The sequence below is a fragment of the Loxodonta africana genome, chromosome 8, assembly GCF_030014295.1.
Source record: "Loxodonta africana isolate mLoxAfr1 chromosome 8, mLoxAfr1.hap2, whole genome shotgun sequence".
NCBI classification, from domain to species: domain Eukaryota; kingdom Metazoa; phylum Chordata; class Mammalia; order Proboscidea; family Elephantidae; genus Loxodonta; species Loxodonta africana.
The window spans coordinates 112237752-112255979 of NC_087349.1; the positions used below are offsets into that span (position 1 = coordinate 112237752).

The 18228-nt window shown below is 44.1% G+C and overlaps 1 protein-coding gene across 5 annotated transcripts in view; it reads left to right on the forward strand.

Annotated features, from left to right (window-relative positions):
- GRB10 (growth factor receptor bound protein 10) overlaps positions 1-18228 on the forward strand; it is a 290717-nt gene that overhangs the window by 121705 nt on the left and 150784 nt on the right. Inside the window, exon 2 of one of the 5 annotated variants that reach the window (XM_010587144.3) lies at positions 1992-2146. The exons of the other annotated variants lie outside the window; for them this stretch is intronic. The gene's annotated coding sequence lies outside the window, so the exon portion shown is untranslated. The remainder of the gene's footprint in view (positions 1-1991; positions 2147-18228) is intronic. 5 annotated transcript variants of the gene reach the window in all.

Sequence of the window (18228 nt, forward strand, 5' to 3'; positions counted from 1 at the left end):
TCTATCATACTCTACTCCGTCTTGAAGCAGATGTTTCTCATGATATTTTAACCACGGTTCTGGGAATAAATTAAACCAACAACCCATTTCATCGAGTTGATTTTGACTCATAGTGACCCATAGGACAGAGAAAAGCTGCCCCGTAGAGTTTCCAAGGAGCAGCTGTCAGATTCCAACTGCTGACCTTTTTGATTAGCATCTGAGCTCTTAACCACTGTACCACCAGGGCTCCCAGGAATAAGTTAGGCTCAGAAAATTTTTGTGTAGTATACAGAATCAGCTTTAGAGCTAGCTGAAACGAAACTTAGAGATTATGTGGTCCAAAGACCTCATTTTACAGATAATAGTCCGAGAGTGAGGTTATTTGCTCAGAATCAAAGTTTGTCACACCAGCAACTTATGAACCTTTAGTTCATACCACAATTAGATTTCCCATATGTGAATGACAAAAAGAACTGTTTCTTGTGACCCACACCAAGGTCAGGATCCTGTAGTCTTCCCTGCTCCAAGGGTTGACTGTGTTGTATCTTTGGCAGAGTGATGAAGTTTGTTTTGCCCTAGGACCTTTGCTTTTTATTCACTTTGTCTTAGCCCACTGCTTGGTACAAAGCTCTGTGGAAGATAAACTTCAGGTGAGCCCAGGACCAGTGGCCCCTTGACCTGTTGGCCAAGCCCTTCAGTCTGCCTGTGGAAGCTGCTCTCTCCCTGTCTGCACCTCCCTGCACCTGCCCTCTGAGGACTGACATCAGACCTGGTTCAGGGTAGGGGTGGGGACCCAAGCTGAGCCCTGGGGCCAGACCCAGCTTTCTGCCTCCAGGATTTTGGCAGCAGTTGGCCCTTTACCCTTGGCCTTCTGTCCTCTGCCCTAAGCCTGCTGGAGGGACAGAGAAATGAGGAAGAACCACCACAGAGGATTACATCATATTAAGCCCTAGGGCGTCATCCTGGTCAACCAGGACAAGGAGAACTGTTTTCAAATTCTGAAACCTTTGTTAAGAAAGTTCAAGAAAGAGACTCTCTCCTTGTTCTGCTAATGGGGTGGGGGGGTGGGTGTGGGCAGAGTGTGGAGTATCGCGTGCCTGCTGTGTGCTAGATGCTTTGCTAGGAAGATGCCCAGTCTTGTTAGGTTATTGCATGTGATTGATCCCTGGATTTAGATTAGAAGTTGCAGGTGGGGGTTGTGCCATGAGAGAAAATGGAAAGCTTCGAGCTGAAGAAGTGAGCCTTGGCTTGATTGTAATGGCTTTGTGTGCCCCACTGGGGAGTTCTTAGTATTATTATCCCCATTTTAGGCAAGGAATCTAAATCTTACAGATGGCAAGTGAGTGCCCCCATAGCTTGTAAGCCAGAACTTTGAACCATAGCTTCCCACCTTCAAAGCTATGCTCTTATTAATGTGTCAGTCTAGTTTTTTTTTTTTGTTGTTGTTGTTAAAATACTTTTTCTTTTTTTTAATACTGGGCCCCTTTTATTTTGGGCCTGTGTGTACGTATACATGGGTTTCGTACCTGGGTAACTCTGTGTCCCTGTCACGTCTCTAAGAGTGTTACAGTTGAATTGTGTCCCCCAAAAGATATGTTGAAGTCCTAACCCCTGTACCTGTGAATGTGACCTTGTTTGAGGAAATAAGGTCTTTCTTTGAAGGTTATTATCATTTAAGTCAGACTGGAGTAGGGTGGGTCCTAGACCTAATCTCTTCTGAGTGGTGTGTTATAAAAGCAGAGAACAGACATGGAGGGAGAATCACACACTGGGGAAGACACCATGTGAGGATCCATCTGCAAGCCAAGGAACACCAAGAAGTACCTTGAAACTCCTGGGGTGACCAGAAACTGAAAGAGACAAAGAAGGCTCTTCCCATAGAGTCCACAGAGAGAGAACATAGCCCTGCTGGTGCCTGAATTTGAACTTGTAGCCTCTAGAACTATGAGAGAATAAATGTCTGTTCTTTAAAGCCACCCACTTGTGGTGTTTTATTGTGTCACCCCTAGGAGACTAAGGAAGATCTGACCATTGATGAGTGACTTCTCACCCACCTGGACCAATGTTCAGTGGTATTGGGTGATGACGGTGTCCACAGCAGCATTATGGCCTGGTCTTTTGAGGCTTCCTGAAGCTCAGGGGACACAGAGATCTTCTGACTGGGGTAGGAAACATACAAGAAAGGGGTCCCCGGAATCACTCTTTTCCTAGAGCTGCAAGTCCTGTCTGAGCCTTCATTTCAAATGTTTGGCCAGAATTCCCAGAGTTCAGAATCAGAACACATTTTCTTCCATTTGGAAATTTGTTGTTTGTTTATCAAATTCTTATTATACCCTCTGCTGTATTTTTTAACAGCCTTACTGAGATATAATCACCACAATCAATTTTAGAGCATTTTTATTATTTTGTAAAGAAACCCCATATACTTTAGTTATCCCCCCTCATCATATGTTGCATTTTAATTGATGCTAAATTTAATAAATTTTTATTTTTTTTTTTAATTTTAATTGATGCGCTTACAGCACTTTAAAGGCGTGGTTAGCAGTGTTATTAATTTAGTTTAGAGATTCTGCAGTTATGTCATCTAGTTACAGACTGCTAAGTTGTGGTTTTTTTTAAGTTATTAGAGGTTATGATTGAGTAATGTGCTACTCAGTGACCATTCTAATAAATTGACACTATAGTGATATATATGGATCTTTTGGTCTCTGTTCATTTATCTTAGCACAAGGGAAGGGGATGGGGTTCCAAAAAACAGTGTGGGTGACGTGAAAATATGTGATGTCAAGTTCAAAGATTTTATGTCCTGCTTTTGGTGCCCACACGCTTGTCAAGCTGTTACCTCTCCCGATGTTATTTGTGTTCTAACTCATATCTATAATTGGAAATCTGCATGTAGTTAAAAGACTTCACATTCTAGAAGAGTTGGTTTTTGTTTGGGGGGTTGAAGAGGAGACAGGAAAGGCACACAGAACCACTGGGAATGATGTGGAATACTGGTGGCCAGTCTCGTGTGTGGAATGGGCCAGACCTCATGATGGGGCTGTCTGTGTTTTTTGGAAGGAGGCTGGTGGCCTTGCATCTGGTGGTGGCCCTGATGTCACGGTAGGATGGCCTTGGCAGCAGAAAAGAAGTTAGATGTGAAGTAGGGAGTCACGAACAAAGGGGAATCCTTGTTGGTCATTGGCCATCTCCAACCCCAGTAATGTGGTTGGTGGAGCTGCACTAACGTTTGGCCCCAGACTCAGAGAAGCTGAAGCAGGAGATCAGGGGGGAATTGGAGGGGCTGCCCTGCATCGACATCAGAGCCAGCGATAGTGACGACATGTGACAGCATATCATGGCCACGCTGCACTGATCTTCGGAGAATGAAGCTTCCAGATCCCACCCTGGGATTCCCAAGTCCAAATCCGTGGTGGCCAGTCTCATCCCAGAACCATGCAGTAAAAGGGATCCTAGGAAGCGTAGTTCCATCTTAGCTAGGTTGACTTGGTATAAAAAGGCATAAGGCTGCTGATAATTTTCACTTTCACTGCTGTCTTTCCTGTAATTCCTTTGCCTGTGAGTCTCTGGGATGCCGAAAGGTAACCATTTGTACACTTTAGGGGTATAGTAAAGAAAAAAAAAGGATGTGCAGCATCTTGCTCAGGCATTGGGGAAATTGCGAACTATAATTTTGATATATGTTGTGAAGTAGATCCGATATGAACACGTCTTAAAAGATTCTAAGACAGAATAAATGCCTTGTGTATTTTTGTCTGCTAAATATTTCTACTGTGGCATAAAAATGATGGAGGGGGTGGTTGGAGAAGGCTACTTTATCCTTTTAAAGCTTGTACTTTTTGAACTCTTAGTAGAGTTCATTTTTCCCCCTTAAAAAATTTAATGAGTGAATGCAGGGCCCTGGGATCCCCTTAGGCTTGCAGCTCTTATTCTAAACTGCTTTAGTTGGTGTTTTTTTTTTTTTTTTTTCCTGTGTTTGCATTACCTGCCCCTTGAACCAAGGCCTAGCATTGTCCTGTCAGCTTCTATTTCTGACTGGATTTGCTTCAAGAAAAATAGAACTGAAAGAAAGAAAAAATGTTGCGTTTTATTGCATAATTACATACACATACACACATTAGGATTGCTATAGTATCAGCCATTCACGGGTGCTCCCCTTTTCCTGATCGTTGATGTTAAAGTTGATGATGGAGGAGGTGGTGTGGAGGTGAAGGGAGGTGGTGGAGGTGGTAGAGATGGAGGTAGTGGTGGTGGTGGCGGCGGTGGAGATGGTGAGGGAGGAGGGGTTGGAGTTGGAGGTGGAGGTGGTGGCAGCAGTAGGAATAGTAGTGGCAGTGATAAAAATAGCAGCTAACATTTATCGAGCAGTATTTTACATACATGATCACTACTAAATCTTCCAAACAGTCTGATAATGCAGTCCTCACACAAGGAAGTTAAGTGTCTTCTCCAAGATCACGTAACTACTCATCTGTAGAAATTCTAGAGCTAGCAATCTTAACTATTAGTCTTAGCCACCTCACTGATGGAGGAATACCGGGTCAAAAAGTGGTGACAAAATTGACTCGGCGAAGGCATTTTATTTTGGGAAAACCGTTTATTAAGATTGATGGGCTGTGGGCATGTTTCTTTTTAGGGTGATGGAAGCGTCCTAAAATTAGATTGCTGATGGTTGTACAATTCCGTGAATATACAAAAACTCCTTGGATTGTACACTGAAAACAGATGTATAAAATGTATTTTATATTAGTGAAATTGTATCTCAAATAAAGATGTTTAAAAAAAAAAATTGGCAACCCCCCCATCCCCCCACCCCCAGGTAACTGAAATAGGTGTTTATATACCCAACATAACAGAATGGGTAATTTAAAGTTAGGTCATTCATATACTGCTTTTACATATAAGGTAAAAGGGCTGCCAAAGAAATGCCTGGGTGACGATCTGTGTGCTTAGATCTGTAGTGGCTGGGCACAGTAAAATTTTAATGAAAACCTAATAGTTTTTTATATAGTAGGATTTTCCCTACCAGGATTGATGTTATTATGGAGAAACACTTTTCATATTCTAAGAAGAGGTAGTCCAGGCGTTTTCATGTCCCAGTCAAGCAGCCCGTATACATACAGTTGTAAGTACCAGAATTAGGACGTCCTAGGTGGCACCAAAGGTTAAGCTCTTGGTTACTCATGGGAACACTGGCAGTTCAGATCCACCCAGAGATGTCTTGAAGGAAAGGGCTTGCGACCTACTCCAAAAAGATCACAACCACTGGAAACCCCGTGGAGCGCGATTGTACTCTGTCTGACACACATGAGGTCACCATGGGTTGGCGTTGACTTGAGGGCAACTGGCAAAGTACAAGAGTTACCCTCCTTCCTCCATAGAGGAAGGCTTTCCTGTGAGTTCTTTCATCTCAGGTTTTTAAGCGGGTGATACTGGCTTCCAGTCTTGGGTCTAAGGCCAGTTCGATGTAAATCTCTGACCGCTGTTGCTCCCTCTACTCTTGCTTAGACATAAAGCATCATATTTAAATAATTAGTGTCATGTAGGGCCAAAAATGGCTCCAGGCCATTTATGATATGCATTACTCCCATTTGAGGGAGGCTAATTTTGCGCAGAGGAGCATTGGCGGCACACTGGTTAAGGGTTCAGCTACTAACCAAAAGGTCAGCAGTTTGAATCTACCAGCCACTCTTTGGAAATCCTATGGGGCAGTTCTACCATGTCTGACAGGGTTGCTATAAGTCAGAATTGACTTGACGGCAGCGGGTTTGGTTTTTTTGTTTTTAATTTCATGCAGAGGAACCCTGGTGGCTCAGTGTTAAGCACTTGGCTGTTAACTGAAAGGTCATCAGTTCAAACCTACCAGTCACCCTGTGGGAGAGAAGTCCTGGTGATCTGCTTCCATAAAGATTTACAGCCTTACGTCTGGGGTCTTAAAAGCTTGCGAATGGCCGTCTAAGATGCATCAATTTATCCCAACTTGGAGCAAAGGAGAATGGAGAAAACCAAAGACACAAGGAAAATATTAGCCCAAGAGACTAAAGGACCACATACACGAGACTCCACCAACCTGAGATCAGAAGAAGTAGATGGTGCCCGGCTGCCACTGATGACCACCCTGACGGAACACAGTAGAGAGTCCCTGATGGAGCAGGAGAAAAGTGTGAAGCAGAACTTAAATTCACATGAAAAGACTAGACTTAACGGTCTGACAGAGACTGGAGGAACCCCTGAATCTGTGGCCCCCGGATGCTCTTTCAAGGCAGAACTGAAACCATTCCCAAAGCCCACTCTTCAGACAAAGATTAGACTGGACTATGAAACAAAAAATAATACACGCGAGGAGTGTGCTCTTAGTTCAGTCAGATACACTGGACCAATCGGGTGCGCCTGTCCAGAGGCAGGATGAGAAAGCAGGAAGGGACAGAAACTGGTTGAATGGACATAAGAAACCCAGAGTGGAAAGGGGGAGTGTGCTGTCACATTGTGGGGATTGCAGCTAATGTCACAAAACAATATGTGTATAAATGTTAGTATGAGAAAAAAAAGGGTAAATGGATTAGGCAAATGTATTAGGACTGCAGGAGCCCTGAGTGGGGGAAACAGTTAAGCACTTAACTACTAGCTGAAAGATTGACAGAACCCACCCAGAGGGACCTCCGAAGACAGGCCTTCTGAAAGGTCACAGCCTTGAAAGCCCTGTGGAGTTGTTGTATTCTGCACACATGGGGTCACCATGAGGCAGAATCTCTTTGACAGCAACTAACAGCAAGATAAAACTGCCAAGCAGTACTAAAGTCTACTTATGACTCGTTAAAATTTAAGTGAGATCTGTCTTTCCTGTATCCATCTTCTTCAGAGATTTCTGGGGTCTCCTTAAATACCGTTTTAAGTACTGTGGTAGGTTAGATCATGCAGGATCTCCCCGCCTCTGTACAGAGCCTGGAACCTCAAGGACTGGCATTTGGGAAGGATTGGGTCACTCCACTCTTGCATGGACATTGGTATCGTCACGATGGGCACAGAAGTAGTGACAGCTGTAGAGATCTTTTAAGCAGGTTCCAGAGTGGTGAAGATGACACATGAGAGCTGGAGCGGGAGAGGAAGATAACCTCCTTTGAGAATTCCCCCAAATGGCCTGCGTTCCTGCATGAGCAGAAGACGCAGGGCGCAGAGCTCCAGAGTCACTCTGATTTGGGTGTAAGTGTGAAAGCGCCTGTCTTGAAATCACACGTAGATGAGGCCGGAAGACGTGTAAATTGTAGGCAGTAGTTTCCGTAAGCCACCTCTTCACAAAGCCTTTCCCTATAAAGCCTACTTCTCCCTTACAAAAAGATGTAAGATCTGCCTTAAAAAAAAAAAAAAAAGATTTACAGCCTTAGAAACCCTATGGGACAGTTCTACTTTGTCCTATAGGGCCACTGTGAGTCAGAATAAACTTGACAGCAACGGGTAATTTTACACAGGAATCCCTGGGTGGTGCAAAAGGTTAACGCATTCGGCTGCTAACCAAAAGGTTGAAGGTTTGAGTCCACCCAGAGGTACTTCTTAAGAAAGGTGTGGTGATCTTCTTTCTAAATATCAGCCACTGGAAGCATCATGGGGCACAGATCTACTCTGACACACATGGGGGTTACCATGAGTTAGAGCCAACTCAATGGTACTGTTTCTAATTTTAGTTTGGTACACCTTGCAACTGGCAAAATGGGAAGTGTGGATAATTGCCACTTTTTAAAACCAAGTTCTCTGATGTTTTAGGAATTTTTATGGCTAGTTAGTAAAATGGACCCTGGTGGTGCAGTGATTAAGTGTTCGGCTGCTAACGAAAAGGTCAGCAGTTGATTCCACCAGCTGCTCCTTGGGAATCTCATGGAGCAGTTCTGCTCTGTCCTATAAGGTTGCTATGAGTCGGGATTGACAGAGTGGCAATGAGTCTGGTTTGGCTTTAGTATATTGCGAAATTTTATAGTTACCTGTAGCTCAGTCATGATTAAGAATGTATTAGTCTGAGTCAGACTCTGGTTCTCATGTGCAGGCAGTAGCTGTGATACCTCCCTGTCTTTTTTCCTCATCTGCAAGAATGGGGAGAATAAAAATCCCTATCAAAAAAAAAAAAGAATTTAAATGAGAACGCATCCAAATTGTCCAGCACAGTACTGGTACCCAGCCTGTGTGATAGAAACCCTGCCAGTGTTACATGAACTTTTAATAAAAATTAGTAATTGCCTATGTAGTGGGGGCGGGGGGTGGGGGTGTCGGTAACTGTAAAACCTTTGGCAACAGCATTGCTAACAGATTGTACATGTTGGAAAGTTCTAGAGTCGCCGAAAGCAGCCCTCAGCCAAATAAGTGATTTTATGAGATTGTAGGATCCGCCCAACGTTTGGAGTTAACAGATAATACAACACCATAGACAAGGTAGTCATTCACTCCTCAGTACAGTAGACGTCTCATAGTTTTATGGATTTTTTATTTGATTCATTTTACAACTTTAACTGCATTTTGTGTGGGAAAAAAGAGACAAAACCATTGCCTATTGTATTTCAAATGTTAATCTTCAAAAGCAGCACCCCGTTGTACCTCTAGTGAGGTTACGGTGATTTCCTGAGGCACAGGTTGCCACCCCTCAACCCTCCACTGTGGGCTCATCTGCTCTTCCCCCTGGTGGGCAGTGGGGGGCGACCTTACAGGGTGATGGTGGTTGTAGTTTGGGAAAAGGCCTGGAGGATGAGGGGTCATTCATTATTCTTTCCTTTGTTCTGCTTTAGCAGTGTGAGATTGGTGGGTGTAGCTGTGTGAAAGGATCGTGGGAGGGTGGGGGAAGCTCTGTTAGGCCTACGGTTAGCCATACCCTTAGGTGGCTTCTGGGACTGCTGCCTTTTCCCCACACCATTCTCACACTGTGAGTGATATGTTTGCGTGTTTTTGTGTAACTGTAGTATTTAAAGACTTCAACTTGTACGTTTTGATCTATCCTTTTGGCTGGTTGGAGACGTTTTGAATTCACCTATTCTGTTCTCTACGACATTGACTAGTCATCTTTGTTTATCTTGATTGCTTACAAAGCATGCCTTCTGTGCCTTTATTCCCAAGCCCAGCCCACTGTTGATTCCGACTCATAGTGACCCCATAGGGTTTCCAAGGCTATAAATCTTTACAGAAGCAGACTGCCACATCATCCTCCCGCGGAGCCACTGGTGGTTTAGAATTGCCGACCGTTTGGTTAGCAGTTGATTGTTTAACCACTGTGCCACCAGGGCTCCTTATGCCTTTATTTAAGGCCCTGAAAATAGTGTGCCCAGAACAAAGCCAAGGACATACCTCTGTGACATCCCACTAGAGAGAGACCTCTTTTACACAGACTTCTAGCCCATGCGTTTTGGGCAATAAAGTCAGTACCTGCTGTTCATGGAAAACTTAGTAGTATCAGTCACTGGATAGGCCCTTTGTTGTTTACATTGTTTTCATTGAATCCTCATAACCCACCTGTGAAGCGACCATTCTGCTCCGAGGAAACGCGAAGGTGCAGGAAGTTGCCTCCAGTCATCCAGCTGACTAGTGTGTGGGAGACTGGGATTTGGCCCCAGAGTCTAGCCTGAGCCCTCCGCCCCCATTGGTTCCATGTTGACTGTTTCGCTCATATCTTGTTGAATTCCCCCAGCCACTCTCCCAGGTGTGTGCTGGTGCAGGAACCAGCTTGAATTGCCCAGCCAGCTTCTCTGGTTCTGAGCTGAGCTCCTTGAGCCCCTTGCACAGCTTGTCAGCCAGCACAGGCAAGACTTTATTAGATGCTCTACCTACTATAGAAGGTGGCACCCCCTGTTGACAGTGGCAACTGACTGGCTGTCCTCAGTGTTGTGCCTGCTAGGATTCCACATTGGAATCCTGCTTACAAAATGCGATTCATTTGCCCTTGGAGCTGGTCGGTCGGTGCTGTGCTCTAGGAACAGCGTTAGGTGGGCTTCTTCCCCCTCTGCCATCACCGAGGGCCAGAGGTGTTACTGGCCCAGGTCTGAGGGTGTGTGGCTGGCCAGTTGGTGTGAACCAGTTCTCTAAGGGAGAAGGTGAGCACACTCATCAGTTTGCTCTTGTCAGTCTTCACTTTGAATTCTAGGAGGGGCAAGGAAAGTGTTAAGAAAAGGCATTCTTCCCACCAACTCTTCGTCCGGGCTGTTAGAAGACTTCAGAAGGAAGAGGCTTTTTGATCGAGGCCTGGAAGGATAAGTTGGTGGTGTATCTGGAGGCCAGGTGGGTTCAGTGGTGGAATTCTTGCCTTCCATGACGGAAACCCAGGTTTGATTCCCAGCCAGTTCACCTCATGTGCAGCCACCACCCATCTGCCAGTGGAGGCCTGTATGTTGTTATGATGCTGAACAGGTTTCAGTGGAGCCGAAACTAAGATGGACTAGGAAGAAAGGCCTGGCAATCTAGTTCTGAAAATCGGCCAGTGAAAACACTGTGGATCACAAGGGTCTGATTCGAAGCTGATCATGGGTGCAGGACCAGGCAGTGTTTTGTTTTTGTTCTCCATGGGGTTGCCATGAGTTGGGGCTGAATAGATGACAGCTAACAACTACAACAACACAGAGGGCAGGGGAAGAGAATCCTCATAGTGAGACACCATGAGCAGGGCGTGATAGGGGCGGTCATGGGCTGTCTGGCAGTTCATTTGGAGTAGAGGAAAACTGGGCTGGAAAGGTGGGACCTGGAGTTCCATGAATATGAATAACACAAGGCATAGGTTCTCAGGCGCCAGGGACCATCAGTGTCTCCTGAGGGTAGTTAACAGACTTTCAATCCCCAGCCATCCTGAATTAGCAGGTCTGGGCTGGGTACTTGCATTTCTAACAAGTTCTACCCAGGGAAGGCTGATTGTGCTGGTCGAGGACTACACCTTGAGAACCACTGCCCTAATGGGAAGGTGTTCAGGCTCGAGTGTCAGGCACATGTAAGTCCATACACTGGCTTGGCCACTATTCTTCCTCCCGGGTCAAATTTTTTTTTTTTTTAATTATTTATTTTTTATTGTTGCTGAGGATATACACAGCAGAACATACACCAGTTTAATAATTTCTACATGTATAATTCAGTGGCTTTGATTACATTCTTTGAGTTGTGCAACCATACTCACCCTTTTCTGAGTTGTTCCTCCCCCATTAACAAACTCGCTGCCCCCTAAGTTTCCTATCTAAGCTTTTGAGTTCCTGTTGTGAGTTTGACCCCATATAAATAGGTCTTAAAACAGCACGATGTTCAAGGCAGACGTTCTTTACTAGTTAAGCTAAGCTGTGGTTTAGTTTAAAGATGGTTTAAGGTTAAAGATCATTTCAGGGTAGTAGTTTCAGGGGTTTATCCACCCCCCATGGCTCCATAAAGTCTGGAGTCCATGAAAATTTGAAATTCTATTCTTCATTTTCCCGCTTTGATCAGGATTCTTCTATAAAATCTTTGATCAAAATGTTCAGTGATGGTAGCCAGGCACCATCCAGTTCTTTGAGTCTCATGGCAAAGGAGGTAGTTGTTCACGTAGGCAATTAGCCACACATCATGTTTCTTCCTACTATGCATGACTCTCTGTCCTCTGTTGCTCCAGGAGAATAGAGACCAGTTGTACCTTGGATGGCCACTTGCAAGCTTTCCAGGCTGAGTCAATTTTTTTATGTAATCTTTAGGGCCTTGGTTCTTCATCAGCAAAAGGGAAAAAAATAAAGCTACCTATCATCTTCTGTTACCAGAGTAAGGCTCTTGCCTCTCACTGGTCAAGAATGAGCAGGTGAGGCACGTAGTTTTCCACTGGAGCAAAGCTTTCTTGAAGAGGCTTGTAAGCAGAGACAAGGAGGGCCTAGAACAATGCTACCCCATCTCACAGAACAAAAGGCGGGTAGAGTGGGAAAAGATTCATGTTTATTCATAGGCACAGGTGGGGATATGCTAACTAAGGTGCACCCACAGCAGCTTTCCAAGATGACTCCTGTCCTGGAGGCCTCTGGGATTCATAGCAGGACTTATTATGGGGTGTCCCACCTGCATACTCTCTTGCTCCCTGGGTTTGATTCCTCAGCTGGGGCTGTAGCCCCTCACTGCCCCTGGTGGAAGGTCACACAGCAGTCACAGGTGGATGTTCTGTGCATGCCCTTGGGCCTGGTTTTCTCCAGCTGCTTCTGAAAGGCAACTTTAAAGAAGTTTGTGGGCTATTTTTAGATACCCTGCCCCATTGTTCTGGGGAATGGCTTTGTTTCTGTGCCCTGGCCCATTTCCTGTTACTTTGTTTGCAGATTTGGGGGCCCCTCTGTTCTCTGTCTTACCAAGTCTCCAGGTTCCACACTGAACCCTCTATTACCTCCCTGATAAAAAGCAAACCCAAACCCAGTGCCATTGAGTTGATTCCGACTCATAGCGACCCTGTAGGACAGAGTAGAACTGCCTCATAGAGTTTCCAAGGAGCGCCTGGTGGATTTGAACTGCCGACCCTTTGGTTCTTAGCTATAGCACCTAACTACTACGCCACCAGGGTTTTCACCTCCTTTGATGGTATAGACTATTTCTCTTTTACTTGCTTCTCCTCTAACCACACCAGTCCTTTCGCTGTTTCTCAAACAGACACTCTTTGATCTCAGGGCCCTTGCTCCCTGTCTTACCTTGGCCTCAGCAGTCTGCAGCAGGCACACCCACACCCAGAATGACCTAGAGCGTAGATGGAGGGGCTGGGCCATTAGAAGAAACCAGCAAGGGCTGTGTCCCAGCCTAGAGTTTGCCAGACAAGGCCAGGGGTGTCACTGCAACTCCCTGGCAGTGCAGGTTAGGGAAAGACCTTCCAGAAAGGAGCAGCAAGCTAAGCTGCAGTCTGGCTCCCTGCTTCCCTTTTCCTTCCCTTCCCCTCCTGCCTGCTGGATAACAGAGGGAAGGGGAAGCTCACTGACACAATGCTGCAGTTCGTGAAGGTACCTAGCAGGTTCACCCCGTGGGCGAGTGAGTGGAGAGGGTCTTCCCCACTAACTCTGACGTTTTTTTTGTGGATTAAATGAGATCACCTGGCCCCATGCCTGGTGCACGGTTACCCCCAGGGAGGGTCCGCTTCCCCTATTTGTCTTTGTGAAGGTGGACCTGCTTCTGAGAAGCTTGGATTTGGGAGGGTCCAGAACTCCAGAGTGCAGTGACCCATGAAGCTTTAATGAAGGGGCTTCAAGGCTTCACTTTCCCAGCCTTCACCTTCCACTGGAGGTGGACAGCCTGGTAATTAAAGGCTCTGGTTTAGAAAAGCATTTGCTGCTGACAGCTTCAAAGAAGAATCCTTAGGCTCACCTTCAGTCCCCTGGGGCTCCTACAGAGGAGACGTCAACAGAGGAGGCTTTGATAGGGCTGACCAGAGCTGACAGCAAGGCCACTCTGTCCACTCCTAATCCTCAGGGGAAGGAGTAATAATCAGCAAAAGAAACTAGGCAAACGGACAAAAACTAACCTGAAGAGGAAACCAAGTTAGCACAATGGGAAACCTTTCAGTCTTGTCCCCGTTTGTATTGCCCCGTGCCTGGCAAAGTACCTTGACCTGCCTTTGGATGGTGGATAGACATTTGTACCTGGTCTCCTAGTGCTGTCCTGAATTATTTTTAATGCCACGGTGGCTCACTTTCCCCTTCTGCCTTTTGAGTTGGGCTTTACTTTTCAAAAAATAATCTTTTTTTTCATACTTACAAACCCCTCTTGTTATCTCAAGATAAAAAATTCTTATCTGAAGCATCTATCTATTGACCAGGAGCTTTTATATACAAACGATTTAGCCATTTGTTGAAACTTTGTTCTTACTGTCATAATTTATCATGCAAGCCTGTCAGATTTTGACTAGTACTTTAGGCATAGAGCTGCCAGACAAAGTATGGGATACCCAGGTAAATTAGAATTTCCGATAACACAATTTTTTAGTGTAAGTCCCAGGGAATACATAGGGCATACTTTAAAAAAAAAAAAAAAAAATCCATTTTTGAAATACAAATTTAACTGGACACCCTGTATGTTTATTTTCTAAAACTGGTAGCCTTATTTAGTGAGGTTGTTTAAATTATAGAGTCCTTGGATGGCACAGACGGTTAAGCTCTCAGCTACTAACAGAAAGGTTGGCAGTTTGAACCCACTAAGAGTAGCCTTGAAAGAAAGGACTGGCAGTCTACTTTTGAAAGGTTGCAGGCATGAAAACTTCATGGAGCGCAGTTCTCTCTGAAACACATGGGGTCCCCATGAGTTGGAATCAACTCAATGGCAGCTGGTTTGGCTTTTGTTCTAAACTAGGCTGTAAAGGTACTTGTTTCCTAAATAGATGTCTCAATGGAGCCTGGTTTGCTTGTCAGTTAAAAGAGTAGTTCTCAGGGAGAGCAGGGTGTGATGTGGATGAATGGATCTCACAATTGAGTGTACACACAAACACCTGGGTGCTTGCTTGATACCCTACAGGGCCATGCTCATCCTTGGAGGGACCTTGTAGCAGGGCTGTGTGGGGCCTGGGCAGATGCTGGTCCCCACCCACCCTTTGAAAAATAACTGGTTGCCTTTAAGTCAGTTTCAACTCATAGCAACCCTGCGTGTGTCAGAGTAGAAGCACGCTCCATAGGGTTTTCAGTGGCTGATTTTTTGGAAGTGGATCTCCAGGCCTTTCTTCTAAGGTGTCTCTGAATGGACTTGAACAGCCAACCTTACAGTTGGTTAGCAGCCAAATGGATTTAACTATTAGCACCATCCAAAGCTTTGAAAAATAGGAGGTAGCGTATTTCCTTGGTTTATGTTATCTTTGTGTGGTCTGATTTTAATCAGAGGATTCAATAGCAACATTCGTATTAGTAATGTATAGTAATTGCTCATTTATATATAAGTTAATATTCCAATGAGAAATTTTAATAATTTAAGCAAACTTTGAAGCTGTTCTAAAATATACTTGGAAGGAAATGACTAAGGAATTCATGGAAATGAAGCAAGAGGGGAAATGTACCGTTGAAGTTAATGCTGTCAAGCTGTGGAAGTTCGAAATGTGTGGCATCGGCCGAGGAAGGGGCAGATCGTAGTGACCTGAGAAACAGATTCTTGTATACTTAGGATTATGACATGTGATAAAAGTGACCTCCTAAATCAGGCAAAAGGAAGGATTGGTTGATGAGTGGACCTGGGTGAACGGGTCATCCATGGAGGGGAGGGGTCAATTTATATACTTAGCTCTTCTATCCACCAAAATAAATGTCAGATAGGTTAAAGAGTAATACATCAAATCAGAAAAAAAAAAAAAGTAAAACACAAGTGAATGTTTTTCAAATTTATTGATAGAGGACGAAGGTACTTTTTAAGCTTACAATGATGAAATCAAAAAGAAAAGGCGAGTAAACTTGAATTAAATTTTTTGAGAGTCAAAAATATAATTAAATCTGAAGACAAGGCAGGAAAAGTATTTGCTATAAATACGACTACAATTAGCTTCCTATCATGTAAAGAGGAGCCCTGGTGGCGCAGTGGTTAAGCAGTTGGCTGTTAACTGAAAGGTCTGTGGTTGGAACCCACCAGCAGCTCTGCGGGAGAAAGATGTGGTAGTCTGCTTCCGTAAAGATTGCAGCCTTGGAAACCCTGTGGGGTGGTTCTACTATAGGGTCTAGCTTTGCATAATAAAGTCAATGGGACTGTTAAGTTATTCTAATGTTTTAGGATTTGAGCTAATTCTGATTTCTACTCTGTGTTTCCAAAAAATTTATATAGATTGTTTTAAAATTTGGAAAAGAGAAAAAACATATTTCTCTTCAATGGTAAAGAGTGGGTTGGATGGAAAAACATTGGCTGTTGAGCTGCAGAAACTAATCAGAGAGACCCAGGTGGGAGGCCTTGCAGAATCTGGGAGACTGGGAGGTTCTACCTTCTAAACTCAAAAAGTAAACAGCACCCCCTTCATCTCCTTGGGAGGATTCCTGATGGTTTTCCCTTTGCCTCCCAGACACCCATGTCCTCTAAACCAATCCCTCTCTTCTTTCCTAATTAAAAGAAGTACGTTTTTAACAACCTAGTGTAAACCCTGGTGGCGTAGTGGTTAAGTGCTACGGCTGCTAACCAAAAGGTCGGCAGTTCAAATCTACCAGGCGCTCCTTGGAAACCCTATGGGGCAGTTCTACTCTGTCCTATAGGGTCTCTATGAGTCGGAACGGACTCAACGGCAATGGATTTGGTTTTTTTGGTTGTACTCATCAGTAGGATATTGATTAAATAAATTATGCTGCTCGACGGCACTGGGTTTTTAGGTATCTACTCCAGGACAGAGAGCTGGTAGAGATCTATGTTGGTTGATATGGAAAATTTCCAGAAATACATAAAATACTGTAATACATATACTGTGATTATGATTCCATTTTTTTTACCCAAACCGTTTGTAACCTCCAGATGACTCAAATATAGCATACATATACTCTATAAATAATTCGGACAGTACAAACAAACACATACAATGTGTGTATTTTTTTTTCCCTGAAAGAACATACCTAAAAACTGATAGTATAATATCCCTGGGTAGTGAGTGTAGAGAGAGATTAATTTTTATTTATTTTTACCTTCCTTTAGCATCCACTATTTCATAATTAGCAAGTATTACAGTTATAGGTATAAATTAAAGGAGGAGAAAAAAGTAAAAATAAAATTATGCTATACTTGAGTCATTTGGAGGTTATAAATGATTTGGGTAAAAAAAGAAATAGAATCATAATCACATTATATATATTACTGTATTTTAATGTATTTTTGGAAATTTTCTATATCAACCAACATAGATCTCTATCAGCTCTCTGTCCTAGAGTGGTTAAAAAAAAAAAAGGTAGTGTAATTGATTTAATTGATATAATTTATGCTACCTATTTTTTTTTTTTTTTTATGGTTTGGGTATGCTACCTATCCACTCTAGGAAAGGACAGCTAATAGAAATAATTAGGGGCCCTGGTGGCACGAATGGTTAGGCATTTGGATGCTGACCAAAAGGTCAGCAGTTCGAATCCACCAGCCGCTCCTTGGAAACCCTATGGGGGCAGTTCTGCTCTGTCCTGTAGGGTGGCTCTGAGTTGGAATTGACTCGTCAGCAATACGGTTTATAGCAATAATTAAAAAATGAAAAACAAAACTATTTTTTTGGGGGGGGGAATGATGGGAAAGAGAGAAGCAAGCGAGAATTTCTCCCGTACCTTAGGGCTTAGTTTTGTTTTGATTAGTTTTGTTTTCCCCAGTTTTTTCTGAAGGAAGGTGTGCATGCAGCTCTGCATTGCCAGAGCGAAGGCATCTTGATTTTACCTGGTAGATGTGGGTGCGCTGGCCCTCCTGGGATCTCTCCCTGGTGCTCCCCCGAATGTCTCCCCTACTGTCTCTTGTGAGTGGCCCGGTACCACAGTGTTGACCAGTTCTGAACCTGTGTATGCCCAAGTTTGTGTTCCCACAGCAGTGCTGATGTGATCGTCATCAGTCCCATTCTACAGATGAGCAAGTCAAGGCTCAGAAGGTGAAGCCCCTTAGAAGGATTCAGGCAAAAAAAAAAAAAAAAACCACTAAGACAGAGCTCATGAGCCTCTGACACCTTGCCAAATGTACTTTTCTGAGTTTTTTGGGCAGCCGCTAACCAAAAGGTTAGAGGTTTGAGTCCACCCAGAAGCTCCTTGGAAGAAAGGCCCATGGATCCACTTATAAAAAATTAGCCACTGAAAACCATCTGGAGTACAGTTGTACTCTGGCACACATGGGGTCCTCATGAGTTGGAGATGTAGGGGTTGGCAGCTGCTTGGTTCGTTGGGCAGCTTGTGCAGCATGATGTGGTGGGGACGAATATGGGGCCTGGAACTAAGCTGCAGGGGTTCCAGTCCCAGTGCTACCCTTAGCTGCCGTGTGATAGTGCCGTAGCCCGTTGTGCCCCAGTTTCCTAGTCTTTAAAATGGGGAACCCAGCCTGGCAGAGTAAGCACTGTGTCAGTGTTGGCTGTCGCCAGCTCAGACTCCTGGTCTATTTTATATGCAGCAGCTTAGAATACTGACAGGGTCTTATTGATGCTGACTACTATGTTTTTGACAATGTATTAGTAAAAATATTAATAGTGATGTTTACTGCAGATCTTGTAGCTTTTGTACTGTTCTAAAAACTTTTCTAATTACAAAGGTATGGCATGTGCGCTGTAAAAATTTCCAACATTTCTTAAATCTGTAACAGAAGATTGACATCTCCCCTCTCCAAGTTAATCACTATTTGTATTTT